The sequence below is a fragment of the Cryptomeria japonica genome, chromosome 2 (assembly GCF_030272615.1).
Source record: "Cryptomeria japonica chromosome 2, Sugi_1.0, whole genome shotgun sequence".
Classification (NCBI taxonomy): Eukaryota; Viridiplantae; Streptophyta; class Pinopsida; order Cupressales; family Cupressaceae; genus Cryptomeria; species Cryptomeria japonica.
Window position 1 is genome coordinate 386794975 of NC_081406.1, and position 15176 is coordinate 386810150.

Below are 15176 nucleotides of genomic sequence, written 5' to 3' on the forward strand. Positions count from 1 at the left end.
AAAAAAAGGAATTAATTGACCAAGAAAGAATTAAAAATTGAGAAAAAGAAATCAATTGGAGATAATCTTGAAAAAAAACAAATTAAAAATTGATAGATAATCTCAAAGAAAGCAATTAAAACAATTAAATCTTAAAATTGAATGAAATAGAGAATAAATCAGTTTTTCTTGATTTAATCTTAATTTTAGTTCAATTTCCTTTAAAACTAAGAAAAGCATCCAATCACATCAATTCACCTGGATTGTGCTTCCTCTTGGAAAATCTTAACCGCTCATCATCATTTGATCTCAGCCTTTGGTTTCTTTCTGAATTATTTATAAATTCAGGCTCTCATCTCTCATTCAAAAATCCTGGAAAATATATTGTTATTATACTGTTTTTGCTCTAGGTTCATTGAGAATATTGCATACATATTTAGATCATTTATCTCATTTATTGCTTAAATATTGTTAGATTAATCTTGCATCCATCTAGCATTAATATCATGCTCATATAGATTAAAATCCTTCGTCTTGGTGTAGTCTAGTCACTAGATTGCTTATAGAAATATGAGAGCAATCTTATACTCGCATCTTGTAGAAGGCAATGGGTTGGTTTGTTATGGTTTTTCATATTCATGCTTATATCTGACTAACCATGCATCTAATGACTTAATTGAAGTGTTGTGTATTCCAGATACAGATACAGGTCCACTTTTCACACACACACACACACACATCACTAAAGCTCACCTTAGACCCAAGACAGAGCTGCCTCTGAAATGCTGTTGGGACAAGTATTGCCTACCTAAGGCTGGAGTCTTCACATGGCTTGCTCTCTAGAATAAGCTCTTGACTGCTGAAAAATTCAGGAGGATGGGATATGAGGGACCTAGTAGATGCCCTCTTTGTGAAAAGGATTAAGAAGACACAAACCACCTCCTCCTTAATTGCAAATATTCAAACTAATGTTGGGTGTGGTTTACCCAGAAACTAGACTAGTCCTCTGCCTTTCCCCAAACTATTTTAGGAATGCTCAAAGCTTGGCCTATCCTTAGAAGAGGCTATCTATTTGAAGGCTTACGGATTTCTCTTCCATCTTCCATAATTTGGGAATTATGGAAGGAAAGGAATAGGCATCTTTTCAAAAATGAAAAATTAGAGGTGAATCGGGTAATCAATAAAATTGAGGTTGCTATGATCGAAAACATCAATAGTTTGATCAACTTTGGTCTGAAGAAGAATGCCACAGTAACCTATTGGGATGAAAAGATGAAGGTAATAAGGGAGGGACTATCTATCCCACCCTTTATTAGGGATGGCCCTGAAGGAAATCTAAGGAAAAGAGCTGAATGTATGTGGCAACATCCAGGTGAGGGTTGGATGAAGCTAAACTTTGATGGGGCCTCCCGAGGCAATCTAGGGGTGGCAGGGATAAGATGCTATATCCATAACTAGGAAGGTAAGGAAATTGCCCTCAAAGCATACCCTATAGGTAACAAGACTAATAATTGGGCTGAATTGGTGGCCCTGCTGGAAGGCCTGGATCTTTACAAAAAGATGGGAGTGAAAAATTTGGATATTGAAGGGGACTCAGCAATTATTATCAACGCTCTAAGAAAAGGTAATATGCCCAACTCTAGACTCAACTCTCTACTGACATGGGCCATTGAGTTATGCAGAGGTTTTGAGAGATTTATGATCAATCACATCTATAGGGAAGGAAACAAAAGGGTTGATGAGTTAGCTAACTTGGGAGCAGATGGCATTCATCTCCCCTGAGGCTCTATCTTAAGTCTTATCTTAAGATCAGGTGGGGAGGAGCTCAAATTCCTAGGCAAATCCAACATATATATATATATATATATATAAATCTATATATACTCTGATTTATATAGATATATATATAGATATATATACATGTATATATATATAGTGTCTCACATATATGTATATAGTGTCACACATAGGTATTCATATAATTACATATATATGCATATATATGCTGATATTCATAGGAGATAGATTTATATACAGTCATACCCTCAGAAATATATACAGGCATAGCTATTCATATATATATATAAATTTATATAATCTACTCATATATATATATAAATTTATATAATCTACTCATATATATATATATATATATACACACACATATGCCTACTCTCACAATATATAGATATACATATTAACATCTATTATTTGATTAGTAGTTTCTGTTATATATATAGGTATGCATTCAAGATATAATCCAAAACTTATATACCTTGCTAGATATATAAATAAGGGTTTATCCATAAAGTAAAAAGTTATATGTATATGAACCATGATACATAGATATACACATATTTCTATTCATAATTTTTGATATATAGTATTAGATGAAATATAAGATTTTATGACTAGGAGTATGCAACGGTATATAGGAATATGCATATGTATATAGACATGCATTTTGTTGTTCATCAAAACTGATTAACCCAAGTTTACCTACAATTGATTCTATGAAATAGCCAATTTCAAACAATGGAATACTTTGGGACTTGGACAACATAACATAGGACTCTAATTGATCCTCCTGCACTTCAGGTTCTGCTAGACCTACGGGGGGACACCCTTTTGCACTGAATACAATGATTATAGACATATAACTCCATCAACAATAAGAAGATAGATCATTCCACAAACTCACCCAATTCAGAAACACGCTACAGATTGGCTAAATTTGTATAAACCATAGATGGAACATAGCTTGGAATGAAAAGAACACACCCCTAAACATAAAGGGAAATAGATTTTCTTTAAATGTCTAAATCTGAAACTATCCCCAAATATTTCAAAGACCAGTGCCTTGTTCATTGGGCAATAGAGTCACACACAGAACTACAAAACATAAAACATAGTTGCAAATTTGTTTTCCTTAAATAATATCCTAGTATCAATAACTTATACCAATGCATTACTCAATTCATTCACAAAATTATCAGATCTGGGACACATTCCATTATTCATGACTGATTACAGAGTTTAAAATCTTCATTGAAGGATACCTACAAACAATCATACAATCTCCTTGAAATTGACAAATTTCATCCTCCTTAAGGATTCAATTCAAAACAATGAAATACATGCCTAGAGACAATATTGTGGGAAATTTACTCATGCCTGACACAAGTAAGATCTACAACTAGAAAACAATCTGCCATCCTGCAATGTAACCTCTATACCTTGAAACAAACCAAAGAACTTTCACAAATTTGGGTCAAGAAGTTCAGAACTGGAAGCCATGAAATCTGGAGCACTTCCTCCAAAATTCTATAACCCTTACAATTGAGAAGAAATGGGAATAAAAAGAGGAGGGAGAAAAATCAGGTCTACGTAACACACTGCCAAGTGTCCCCTTTCTCTAATTGAATATTTTCCTTTCTCCTTCCAGTGGAAACTGCTCTCGAAATATCCCACATTTGTTGAAAGAAACTTCATAACTATATTCCTCATTCCAAGAGCTTTCCAGTGATATATAATACTTGCATATTTGACCAAAAATAGCTTATCAACGAATTAATTCTGAATATGTGCACCATCATTTAAATTTTTGGTTTTTCTTATATAGTTGAAACTATATATTTAAATTTGATTTTTTAATCCATTTTAACTCCTGACACCCTACCACATGGTAGCTTGTGATTCATTGAGAGGGACCATTGGGCACCACCTAGGATGACACCTCACATTTCCCCACTTTTCAGCCTTGTCACTGCGACTGGACTACCACCTGACAGCTTGCTTGTCGCCACCTGTCCGCCTTGTCATAGCCACATATACGCCATGTCAGCGGGACCCATGAGCTGGACCTCCACTTTGACCTTCCACGCCACCTTTCACCATTTTGCGAAGGGTAACGACCATGCATCTTCATCTCACGGAACAACGTCGATCGTTAGATCATCTCCAAGATGCGCGATCTTCTGCACATGTTTTTCACCATTTCACGAAGCTTAACTCTCGATCATTTTCCTTTCACAAATCAACACACATCGTAGATCTTCGACAAACTTGCTTACCAGTTAATCCATTCTTTCTCTGCAAAACTTGCCTACCTCAGGATCTGTGCCTGCATGGGGTCCACCTAGTCGTCACTCAGCCTCCTTGGTCACCTCAAGAAAAATGCCAATGCACGTGGGGTCCACCAGGGCACCCAACCAGCACTTTGTGTGAAAATCCCTTGAGGCTTTGACACTATGAATGTGTGAAGCCTTAGTTAAAAATATCAAAATATCTGCTCCCCCAGCCAATGTGGGATAATACATTTTAGCCTAGAACTGCATGTTGAAGGCTTTTCTTGAGTTTTAATGGAATTTTCTGCTGAAACTTGAATGCATTCCTCTATTTTCATGTAGGGGAAGATGCTAGAGTTTATTTTACACCCAACAATGTGCATTTTCAGAAGTTTCAAAACCTTTTACCATAGCACCACTCCACAAATGGGGGAAATTGGCATATACCTGTCATTGCACTTGCATCATTATAGTTTGACGCCATTCCTCATCCACCACAAACAAGGGCTTCATTGCTTCCCACGTGGGGAGAGGAGTATGCTGGAAAGGTTGTAGAGTCTGAGCTTTATACCAGCCAAAGGCATTTGATTTTAGTTTCTGTAGCCTCTTCAAACACCACGCAGAGGAGTTACTAGTTTTACACTTGCCAAATTTGCATTTGCTTAATGGTTTTTGAAATTCCTTCTACACCATACCACCCAGCAAGGTTTCTATTGCCTGAGTCAACCACGTGAGAGGGCAAATTGACTTCAAGTTTGCCATATACATTTACCTGGGAGTTTCTGCAGTCTTTTCACTAGCTACAATAGAGAGGGAGGAGATGGGTGCTTTAACCTGCCAATTGCTATTTGCTGCTTTTTAATGCCTTTGCATAAAAGTTTGCAGCCTTTTCCAAAGCCACACAGAGGGAGGATGCTGGTTATGGCATTTTCATAAAGACTTTTAATGTGCCTCCTTCTTCAATGCCTCCATCTGGCATTTCACTAGCCAATTGAAATTTGTTGAAACCATAAAATGTAATCTGTTCACCATGCACATAGGATGATTTGGCTTTGGCAATTGAACTTGCTATCACATTTGGTTCATTTGGAGCTGCTCACACATGGAGGGAGGATTCTGACTGGCATTTCATTTGTAGAAAATTTTATTGCTGAAGCTTTATTGCCTGCCAAACACATTGCTTGAAAGTTTTAATTGCCTTCCAAACACCATACCATCCTTATTACAAATCACCACTCCTCCAACCACATTACCCAAGTACATATTTTTATGAAGAATAATGGAATCCATGATTGCTGAAATTATCATTGTCAATGGAATGAATGCAGTAGCAAATAAAGGCCCCTTTATCCTCATACATACTTCTTGAACATAATGTGCAATTCCTTAACCCACTACTCCAGAGTAAACTTTAATCATATCACTATTACTGTCATGAGAGGTAGAAGAATTTGAAGAATGATGATGGTGATGTGAAGAACAAGGCATGCGAAGTTGCATTGCAGTGAAATAAGAACAGTTTGCCATAAAATTAATGCACAAGTATTTATCTAGGTCGGGCCCCAAAGTGGGTCCGGCTAAAAAAAAAATTCGTTTTCATACAACTGACCTTTGAAATGCCTCCCAAACCTTGAACATACCTCTGGAATCGATCGACACCATTTTTGGATAATCAAATTGAGTTTTGCAACTTTCAGGCACTTGCGCAACATTTTCGCATTTAATCACGAAGACGTAATTTTCAAACCAGTCAAAACACCTTTCTGGACCTCGCCATCTGACAGGCGTGTACTCTGATATACAAACATGAATTCTACCAAGAGGTTTCTCAAGATGAATCCCGAGTGAAGAAATATTAATGGTCAAAGATGACCAACTGGCTTTGTTGGCACTACGGACCTGATGAAGTCAATGCACAGGCAACTCATGATGCCTTTCTTTAAAATATCAAACGATCTCTGTAGACCCTCAAATCTGAGACATAGGTACCTTGAAGTACATATCAAAACTTAGAATACTCAATTCAACCGAAAGGCTGACTAGGTGCAAATAGTGCGCTCATGAAAAAAACAACTTTAACTGATGCGACAATGAAAATACGGAACATTGAAAAAGATGACTCAAGAAACCCTTATGAAAAATGATCAAACGGATTGGTAGGAGCTTGAAATTTGAAACATAGCTTTCCTTTTATATCAACAATAGCCTGGAATAAATATTTTGACATGAAACTCAATAAGGCAATTTTTACACTCATGCAAATCAGGGCTCCGACTAGCAGCTGAAACAGGGACTTGTCAAACCATACAAACTGCAAACAGGTTGAGCTTGCTAAACTCAGCAAATGGATTGCTAAAGACTTGAAATTTTGCATGGAGGCACACTTTTATGCATATAATTAAATCCAATTTGAATTTCATCATGATGATCAAGAGGGAAAAAGATATAGGAGCTCAAAGTAGGCCACTTAATAAAATCTGCATATTTGCCTAAAATGCACTTTCAACTCACCCCTTGAAATGGGTACCTGATCAACTGATCCAAACTAAATTCTAAAAGCTATAACACACTGCATAAGCTAAATGAAAGGTGTACAACAAGTTTCCAAGCCTTACCCTTTGAAAATCATCTGGCTCCATTTTACCCTCTCTCTAACCAGGCCATTCAAACTGACTCATTTTATGATCATTTGGAAATGCAGAGATTTTTTTTGAAATGGACCTCTCAAATTCACTCAAATTTAATGAGTCCCAATAGTGGCTCTGATTGGGGATGGTTGATTGCAAGATCAACACAAGAATTTAGAATCTATGGTTAAGCAGACCACCCAAAAACGAAATATTTCTCTTCTCTTCTCAAAAGAAAAGGGTTTCCTTATTCTACCCAAATAGCAGGGCACTTTATTGAAAACCACACAACTAAAGCAAAGCAACTGTACAAAATATACAACTTATAAATGGCCCCGGGCCATCAAAACTGAAATCAATTCTTATCTCTATCAAACACATGATTTTTGTTTCCACAAATCAAAGCTAAGCTGAAATAATCATTCACATCTGCCTATTCAGAAACACTTCCACTTCTAATCAGCTGATCACATAAAACATAATCATCACCATGTTCATAATCAATCAATCTTTGAAAACCAAATGAATGCTGAAAGGGTTGGTCACTAGGTGACATAAGAGTGCCATACTCTTTACCATTACTTCCCAACTAAAAAGAAAAGTAATCCAACTCATTATGAAAGGTGAGAACATTAGGCACATCTCTATTGCTAGTTTTCTCAAATGATGAACACTCTTCCACAATAACGGCTTGCAAACTAGAGAGGAAAACTTCCTCATAAATTGACTGCACCTCATCTTGCTAATCACAATTTCTATCAGCACTTTGCATAAGTAAAAACACATGATCATCACTTGACAATGCTTCATTCACCACTTGCAAATAAGAGAAAACTACTTCAGATCTGTCATTCTTCTTAACAACAAGATCCACACAATGCATATCAAAATTTGAGTTCATATCAATATATGAATCTATATTATCACACCTATCAACCGTATATGCATTTTCATCTTGTCCATCACTAAAATTAAATATAGGGAAATAATCAACAACATATGTATCATACTTCACACCCTCAAAAACATCATCAATATCATAAAATGTACTGGTTGGGTGTAAGAGATTCGGCACATTTTTTGATGCATACCTCTGAAAATAAGTAGCTAAGAGCTCTGAGATTTGTTCACTACTTAGTGAACCTTCTTCTTCATTTTCATTTTCCTTGGCTTCATCCTCTAAGATGTAAACATTGTCCCAATCTAATAAAGGTATTAAATCAGCAATACTCATGTCTCTATGCTCATTTATTTCATCATTACAACAACTTGCATCCGCATCGTAGCCTTTATCATGTTGCTCATAAAGTGTTGCTACATGTTGCAACATAGTTTCATAACTTTGATTGCAAATATTTTGTGGATTGAACTCAACAATACTGTCATTCATATTACTCAAATCTGAAAACTCTAAAGAGTTACAATCATACACAATAGAACAACAATCTATATTTTCATCCTCCTCGTACTGAGAACAAAATTTTGTACTATCATGCTGATCATAAGAATCATTTTCAAAACCATAGGAGATATTCCTACTCACAAATTCATCTCCATTACTTTGGTATTCACCAATTTCACTGTCAACATCAGTATACTCAATATTATGTGCAGTTTTAGATTTATTTAGCTTAATCTCATATATCCATTCTTTAATACATGCAACACTCTCTTCTCTCAAGGTAGTAGACCAATTAATTGAATTAGTTATCAAGCTCTAAAAATAACTCAATCAAAATAGACTCATGGGGTCTAGCATCACCTGAAAGCTCATTCAATGCAGCTATAAATCTTTCATAGAAAACATATGATGACTCTTATTTTCTTTTCCCTCCTTTCCTTTTTAAAAACCAAACAACTTTATCTTGGATCTCTTGAAGACATACTGCAATCTCTTTATCAATCTCTTTCAGATTTGACAAAGCATTTGGAGATCTAGGAACCACATCTAGATCCATCAATTTTAAAAAATCTACTGAACCATTATCTTGACCATGCATCTTATTGTTTAATAAATTCTTTTCAAAACATATGCAGTCACTAATTTTCAGAATTATACACACTTTTCCCATCACTTATGATTGAAATTTATTTCAAAACATGAAGTATGCATACTGCAAATTTCTTTTCCTTTCAATGGTGACTGTTTCACCTTATAATGAACATAATTATTTCATGAATACCTAGAGGAATTCCTAGAGAAAAAATTGCTGCTGCTGTTCACTTTACTTCTGACTGGAAATTTGAAGAATTCCTCCAAATCTTAGGTTCTTTCTTACAAAGTCGCCACCTCGCCACTGATCTACACTCTGAAAAACTTTTAGATTTTTGGGTCTCACCACACACAACAGAGTCACATAATATTTTCAAATTTCTTAGCAAAAAAATTTCTAGGACACACTTTCAAATCTTAAAATGACTTTCAGATTTGTACACTTCTAAGACTCTTCCCCAAACGAATTTTGGATAGACTCATAGGTTTCACTTGATAGAAAATTTTCACATCATTCTCCCTAGAAGAGTCGCCATTTTTATTGTTCATCAAAACTAATTAACCCAAGTTTACCTGCAATTGATTCTATGAAATAGCTAGTTTCAAACAATGGAAAACTTCAGGACTTCGATAACATAACATAGGAACCTAATTGATCCTCCTGTACTTCAGGTTCTGCTAGACCTAGGGGGGGACACCCTTTTGATGCACCAAATACAACAATTATAGACATATAATTGCATCAACAATAAGCAGATAGATCATTCCACAAACTCACCAAATTCAGAAACACGCTACAAATTGGCTAAATCTGTATAAACCATAGATGAAACAGAGCTTGGAATGATAAGAACACACCCCTAAACATAAAGGGAAATAGATTTTCTTTAAATGTATAAATTTGAAACTATCCCCAAATATTTGAAAGACCAGTGCCTTGTTCATTGGGCAACAGAGTCACACACAGAACTGGAAAATGCAAATCATAGCTACAAATTTGTTTTCCTTAAACAATATCCCTGCATCAATACCTTATACCAATGTATTACTCGATTCATTCACAAAATTATCTGATCTGGAACACATTCCATTATTCATGGCTGATTATAGAGTTTAAAACCTTCATTGAAGGAAACCTACAAACAATCATACAATCTCCTTGAAATTGACAAATTTCATCCTCAAGGATTCAATTCATAACAATGAAATACATGCCTAGAGACAATATTGTGGGAAATTTATTCATGCCTGACACAAGTAAGATTTGCAACTAGAAAACAATCTGCCATCCTACAATGTAACCTCTATACCCTGAAACAAACCAAAGAACTTTCACAAATTTGGGTCAAGAAGTTCAAAACTGGAAGCCATGAAATCTGGAGAACTTCGTCCAAAATTCTGGAACCCTTACAATTGATAAGAAATTGGAATAAAAAGAGGAGGGAGAAAAATCAGGTCTGCATAACACACTGCCAAGTGTCCCCTTTCTCTAACTGAATAATTTCCTGTCTCCTTCCAGTGGAAACTGCTCTTGAAATATCCCACATTTGTTGAAACAAACTTCATAACTGCATTCCTCATTCTGAGAGATTTTCGGTGATATATAATACTTGCATAGTTGACCAAAAAATAGCTTCTCAGCAAATTAATTCTGAATATGTGCACCATCATTTAAATTTTTGGATTTTCTTATATAGTTGAAACTATATATTTAAATTTGATTTTTCAATCCATTTTAACTCCTGACGTCCTGCCACGTGGCAGCTTGTGATTCGTCAAGAGGGTCCACTGGGCACCAGCTGGGATGACAACTCACCTTTTGCCACTTGTCTGCCTCATCACCACCACTGGACTACCACCTGAGTGATTACTTGTCACCACCTATCGGCCATGTCATCGCCACATCAGCACCATGTCAGCAGAACCCGCGAGCTGGACCTCCACTTGGACCTTCCACGTCACCTTTTGCCATTTCATGAAGGGTAATGGACGTGCATCTTCATCTCATGAAATAGCACTGACTGTCAGACCATCTCCAAGATGCGCGATATTTAACCTTCGCCTAACCTTCATTTTTCTGCACATGCTTTTCACCATTTCGCGAAGCTTAAATCTCGATCATCTTCCCTTCGCTAATCAACGCACACTGTAGATCTTCGATGAAATTTCTCACCAATTAATTCATTCTTTCAACCATCACTTTGTGTCAAAAGCCCTTGACGCTTTGACACTATGAATGTGTGAAGCCTTAGTTAAAAATATCAAAATGTCCGCTCACCCAGCCAATGTGGGATAATACATTTTAGCCTGGAACTGCATGTTAAAGGTTTTTCCTGAGTTTTAATGGCATTTTCTACTGAAACTTGAATGCCTTCCTCTATTTTCATGCAGGGGAAGATGATGGAGTTTATTTTACACCCAACAATGTGCATTTTCAGAAGTTTCAAAACCTTTTACAATAGCGGCACTCCACAAATGGGGGAAATTGGCATATACCTGTCATTGCACTTGCAACATTACAGTTGGACGCGATTCCTCATCCACTACACATAGGGGCTTCATTGGTTCCCATGTGGGGAGAGGAGTATGCTAGAAAGGTTGTAGAGACTGGGCTTTATACTAGCCAAAGGCATTTGATTTTAGTTTCTGTAGCCTCTTCAAACACCACGCAAAGGAGTTACTAGTTTTACACTTGCCAAATTTGCATTTGCTTAATGGTTTCTGAAATACCTTTTAAACCATAACACGTAGGAAGGTTTCTATTGCCTGAGTCAACCATGTGAGTGGGCAAATTGACTTCAGGTCTTCCATATACATTTACCTTGGAGTTTCTATGGTCTTTTCACCAGCTACAGTAGAGAGGGAGGAGATGGGTGCTTTAACATGCCAATTGCTATTTGCTGAATTTTAATGCCTTTGCATAAAAGTTTGCAGCCTTTGCCAAAGCCATGCAGAGGGAGGATGTTGGTTATGGTATTTACATAAAGACTTTTAATGTGCCTCCTTCTTCAATGCCTCCATTTGGCATTTCACCAGCCAATTGAAATTTGCTGAAACCATAAAATGTAATCTATTCACCATGCACATAGGAGGATTTGGCTTTGGCAATTGAACTTGCTATCACATTTGGTTTATTTGGAGCTACTCGCACATGGAGGGAGGATTCTGACTAGAATTTCATTCGCAGAAAATTTTATTGCTGAAGCTTTATTTCCTACCAAACACATTGCTTGAAAGTTTTAATTGCCTTCCAAACACCATACCATCCTTATTACAAATCACCACTCCTCCAACCATGCTGCGCAAGTAAATATTTTTATGAAGAATAATGGAATCCATGATTGCTGAAATTATCATTGTCAATGGAATGAATGCAGTAGCAAATAAAGGCCCCTTTATCCTCATACATACTTCCTGAAAATAATATGCAATTCTTGAACCCACTACTCCAGAGTAAACTTCAATCATATAACTATTACTGTCATGAGAGGTAGAAGCATTTGAAGAATGATGATGGTGATGTGAAGACCAAGGCATTGGAAGTTGCATTGCCATGAAATAAAAATAGTTTGCCATAAAATTAATGCACAGGCATTTATTGAGGTCGGGCCCCAAAGTGGGTCCGGCTAAAAAAAATTTCATTTTCATGCAACTGACCTTCGAAATGCCTCACGAACCTTGAACATACCTATGGAATCGATCGACACCATTTTCGGATCATCAAACTGAGTTTTGTAACTTTTAGGCACTTGCACCACATTTTCGCATTTAATCGCGAAGACGTAATTTTCAAACCAGTCAAAACACCTTTTTGGACCTCGCCATCTGACAGGCGTGTACTCTGATATACAAACATGAATTCTACCAAGCGGTTTCTCAAGACAAATCCCAAGTGAAGAAATATTAATGGTCAAAGATGACCAACTGGCTTTGTCGGCACTGCAGACTTGATGAAGTCAATGCACAGGCAACTCATGATGCATTTCTTTAAAATATCAAGCAATCTCTATAGACCCTCAAATCTGAGACATAAGTACCTTGAAGTACATATCAAAACTTAGAATACTCAATTCGACCAAAAGGCTGACTAGGTGCAAATGGTGCGCTCATGAAAATAGCAACTTTAACTGATGCGACAATGAAAGTACGGAACACTGAAAAAGATGGCTCAAGAAACCCTTCTAAAAACTGATCAAACGGATTGGCAGGAGCTTGAAATTTGAAACATAGCTTTATTTTTATATCAACAATAGCCCGGAATAAATATTTTGACATGAAACTCAATAAGGCAATTTTTACACTCATGCAAATTAGGGCTCCGACTGGCAGCTGAAACAGGGACTTGTCAAACCATACAAACTGCAAACAGGTTGAGCTTGCTAAACTCAGCAAATGGATTGCTAAAGAATTGAAATTTTTCATGGAGGCACACTTTTATGCATATAATTAAATCCACTTTTAATTTCATCATGATGATCAAGAGGGAAAAAGATATAGGAGCTCAAATTAAGCCACTTAATAAAATCTGCATATTTGCCTAAAATGCACTTTCAGCTCACCCCTTGAAATGGGTACCTGATTAACTGATCCAAATTGAATTCTGAAAGTTTTAACATACTACATAGGCTAAATGAAAGGTGTACAACAAGTTTCCAAGCCTTACCCTTTGAAAATCAACTGGCTCCATTTTACCCTCTCTCTAACTAGGCCATTCAAACTGACTCATTTTATGATCATTTGGAAATGCAGAGAATTTTTTTTAAATGAACCTCTCAAATTCACTCAAATTTAATGAGTCCCAATAGTGGCTCTAATTAGGGATGGTACGGTTGATTGCAAGATCAACACAAGAATTCAGAATCTATGGTTAAGCAGACCACCCAAAAATGAAATACTTCTCTTCCCTTCTCAAAAGAAAAGGGCTTCCTTATTCTACCCAAATAGTAGGGCACTTACTGAAAACCACACAACTGAAGCAAAGCAACTGTACAAAATATACAACTTATAAATGGCCTCGGGCTATTAAAACTGAAATCAATTCTTACCTCTATCAAACACATGATTTTCGTTTCCACAAATCAAAGGTAAGTTGAAATCATCATTCACATTTGCCTGTTCAGAAACACTTCCACTACTAATCAATTGATCACATAAAACATAATCATCAACATGGTCATAATCAATCAATCTTTGAAAACCAAACAAATGTTGAAAGGGTTGGTCACTAGGTGACATAAGAGTGCCATACTCTTTACCATTACTTCCCAGCTGAAAAGAAAAGTAATCCAACTCATTACAAAAGGTGGGAACATCAGGCACATCTCTATTTCTAGTTTTCTCCAATGATGAACACTCTTCCACAATAATGGCTTGCAAACTAGAGAGGAAAACTTCCTCATAAACTGACTGCACCTCATCTTGCTGATCACAATTTCTATCAGCACTTTGCACAAGTAAAAACAAATGATCATCACTTGACAATGGTTCATTCACCACTTGCAAATCAAAGAAAACTACTTTAGATTTGTCATACTTTTTAACAGCAAGATCCACACAATGCATATCAAAATTTGAGTTCATATCAACATATGAATCTACATTATCACACCTATCAACTGTATATGCATTTTCATCTTGTCCATCACTCAAATCAAATATAGGGAAAGAATAAACAACATATGTATCATACTTCACACTCTCAAAAACATCATCAATATCATAACATGTACTTGTTGGGTGTGAGAGATTCGACACATTTTTTAATGCATACCTTTGAAAATCAGTAGCTAAAAGCTCTGAGATTTGTTCACTACTTAGTGAAACTTCTTCTTCATTTTCATTTTCCTTGGCTTCATCCTCTAAGATGTAAACATTGTCCCAATCTGATAAAGGTATTAAATCAGTAGTACTCATGTCTCTATGGACATTTTTTTCATCATTACAACAACTTGCATCTGCATCATAGCCTTTATCATGCTGCTCATAAAGTGTTGCTACATGTTGCAACATAGTTTCATAACTTTGATTGCAAATATTTTGTGGATTGAGCTTAACAATACTGTCATTCATATTACTCAAATCTGAAAAATATAAAGAGTTACAATCATACACAATAGAACAACAATCTATATTTTCATCCTCCTCATACTGAGAACAAAATTTTGTACTGTCATCCTGATCATAAGAATCATTTTCAAAACCACAGGAGATATCCCTACTCACAAGTTCATCTCCATTACTTTGGTATTCACCAATTTCACTGTCAGCATCATTATACTCAATATTATGTGCATTTTCAGATCTATTTAGCTTAATCTCATATATCCATTCTTTAATACATGCAACACTCTCTTCTCTCAAGGTAGTAGACCAATTAACTGAATCAGGCTCATCAAACTCTAAAAATAACTCAATCAAAATAGACTCATGGGGTCTAGCATCACCTGAAAGCTCATTCAATGCAAATATAAATCTTTCATAGAAAACATATGATGACTCTACTTTTCTTTT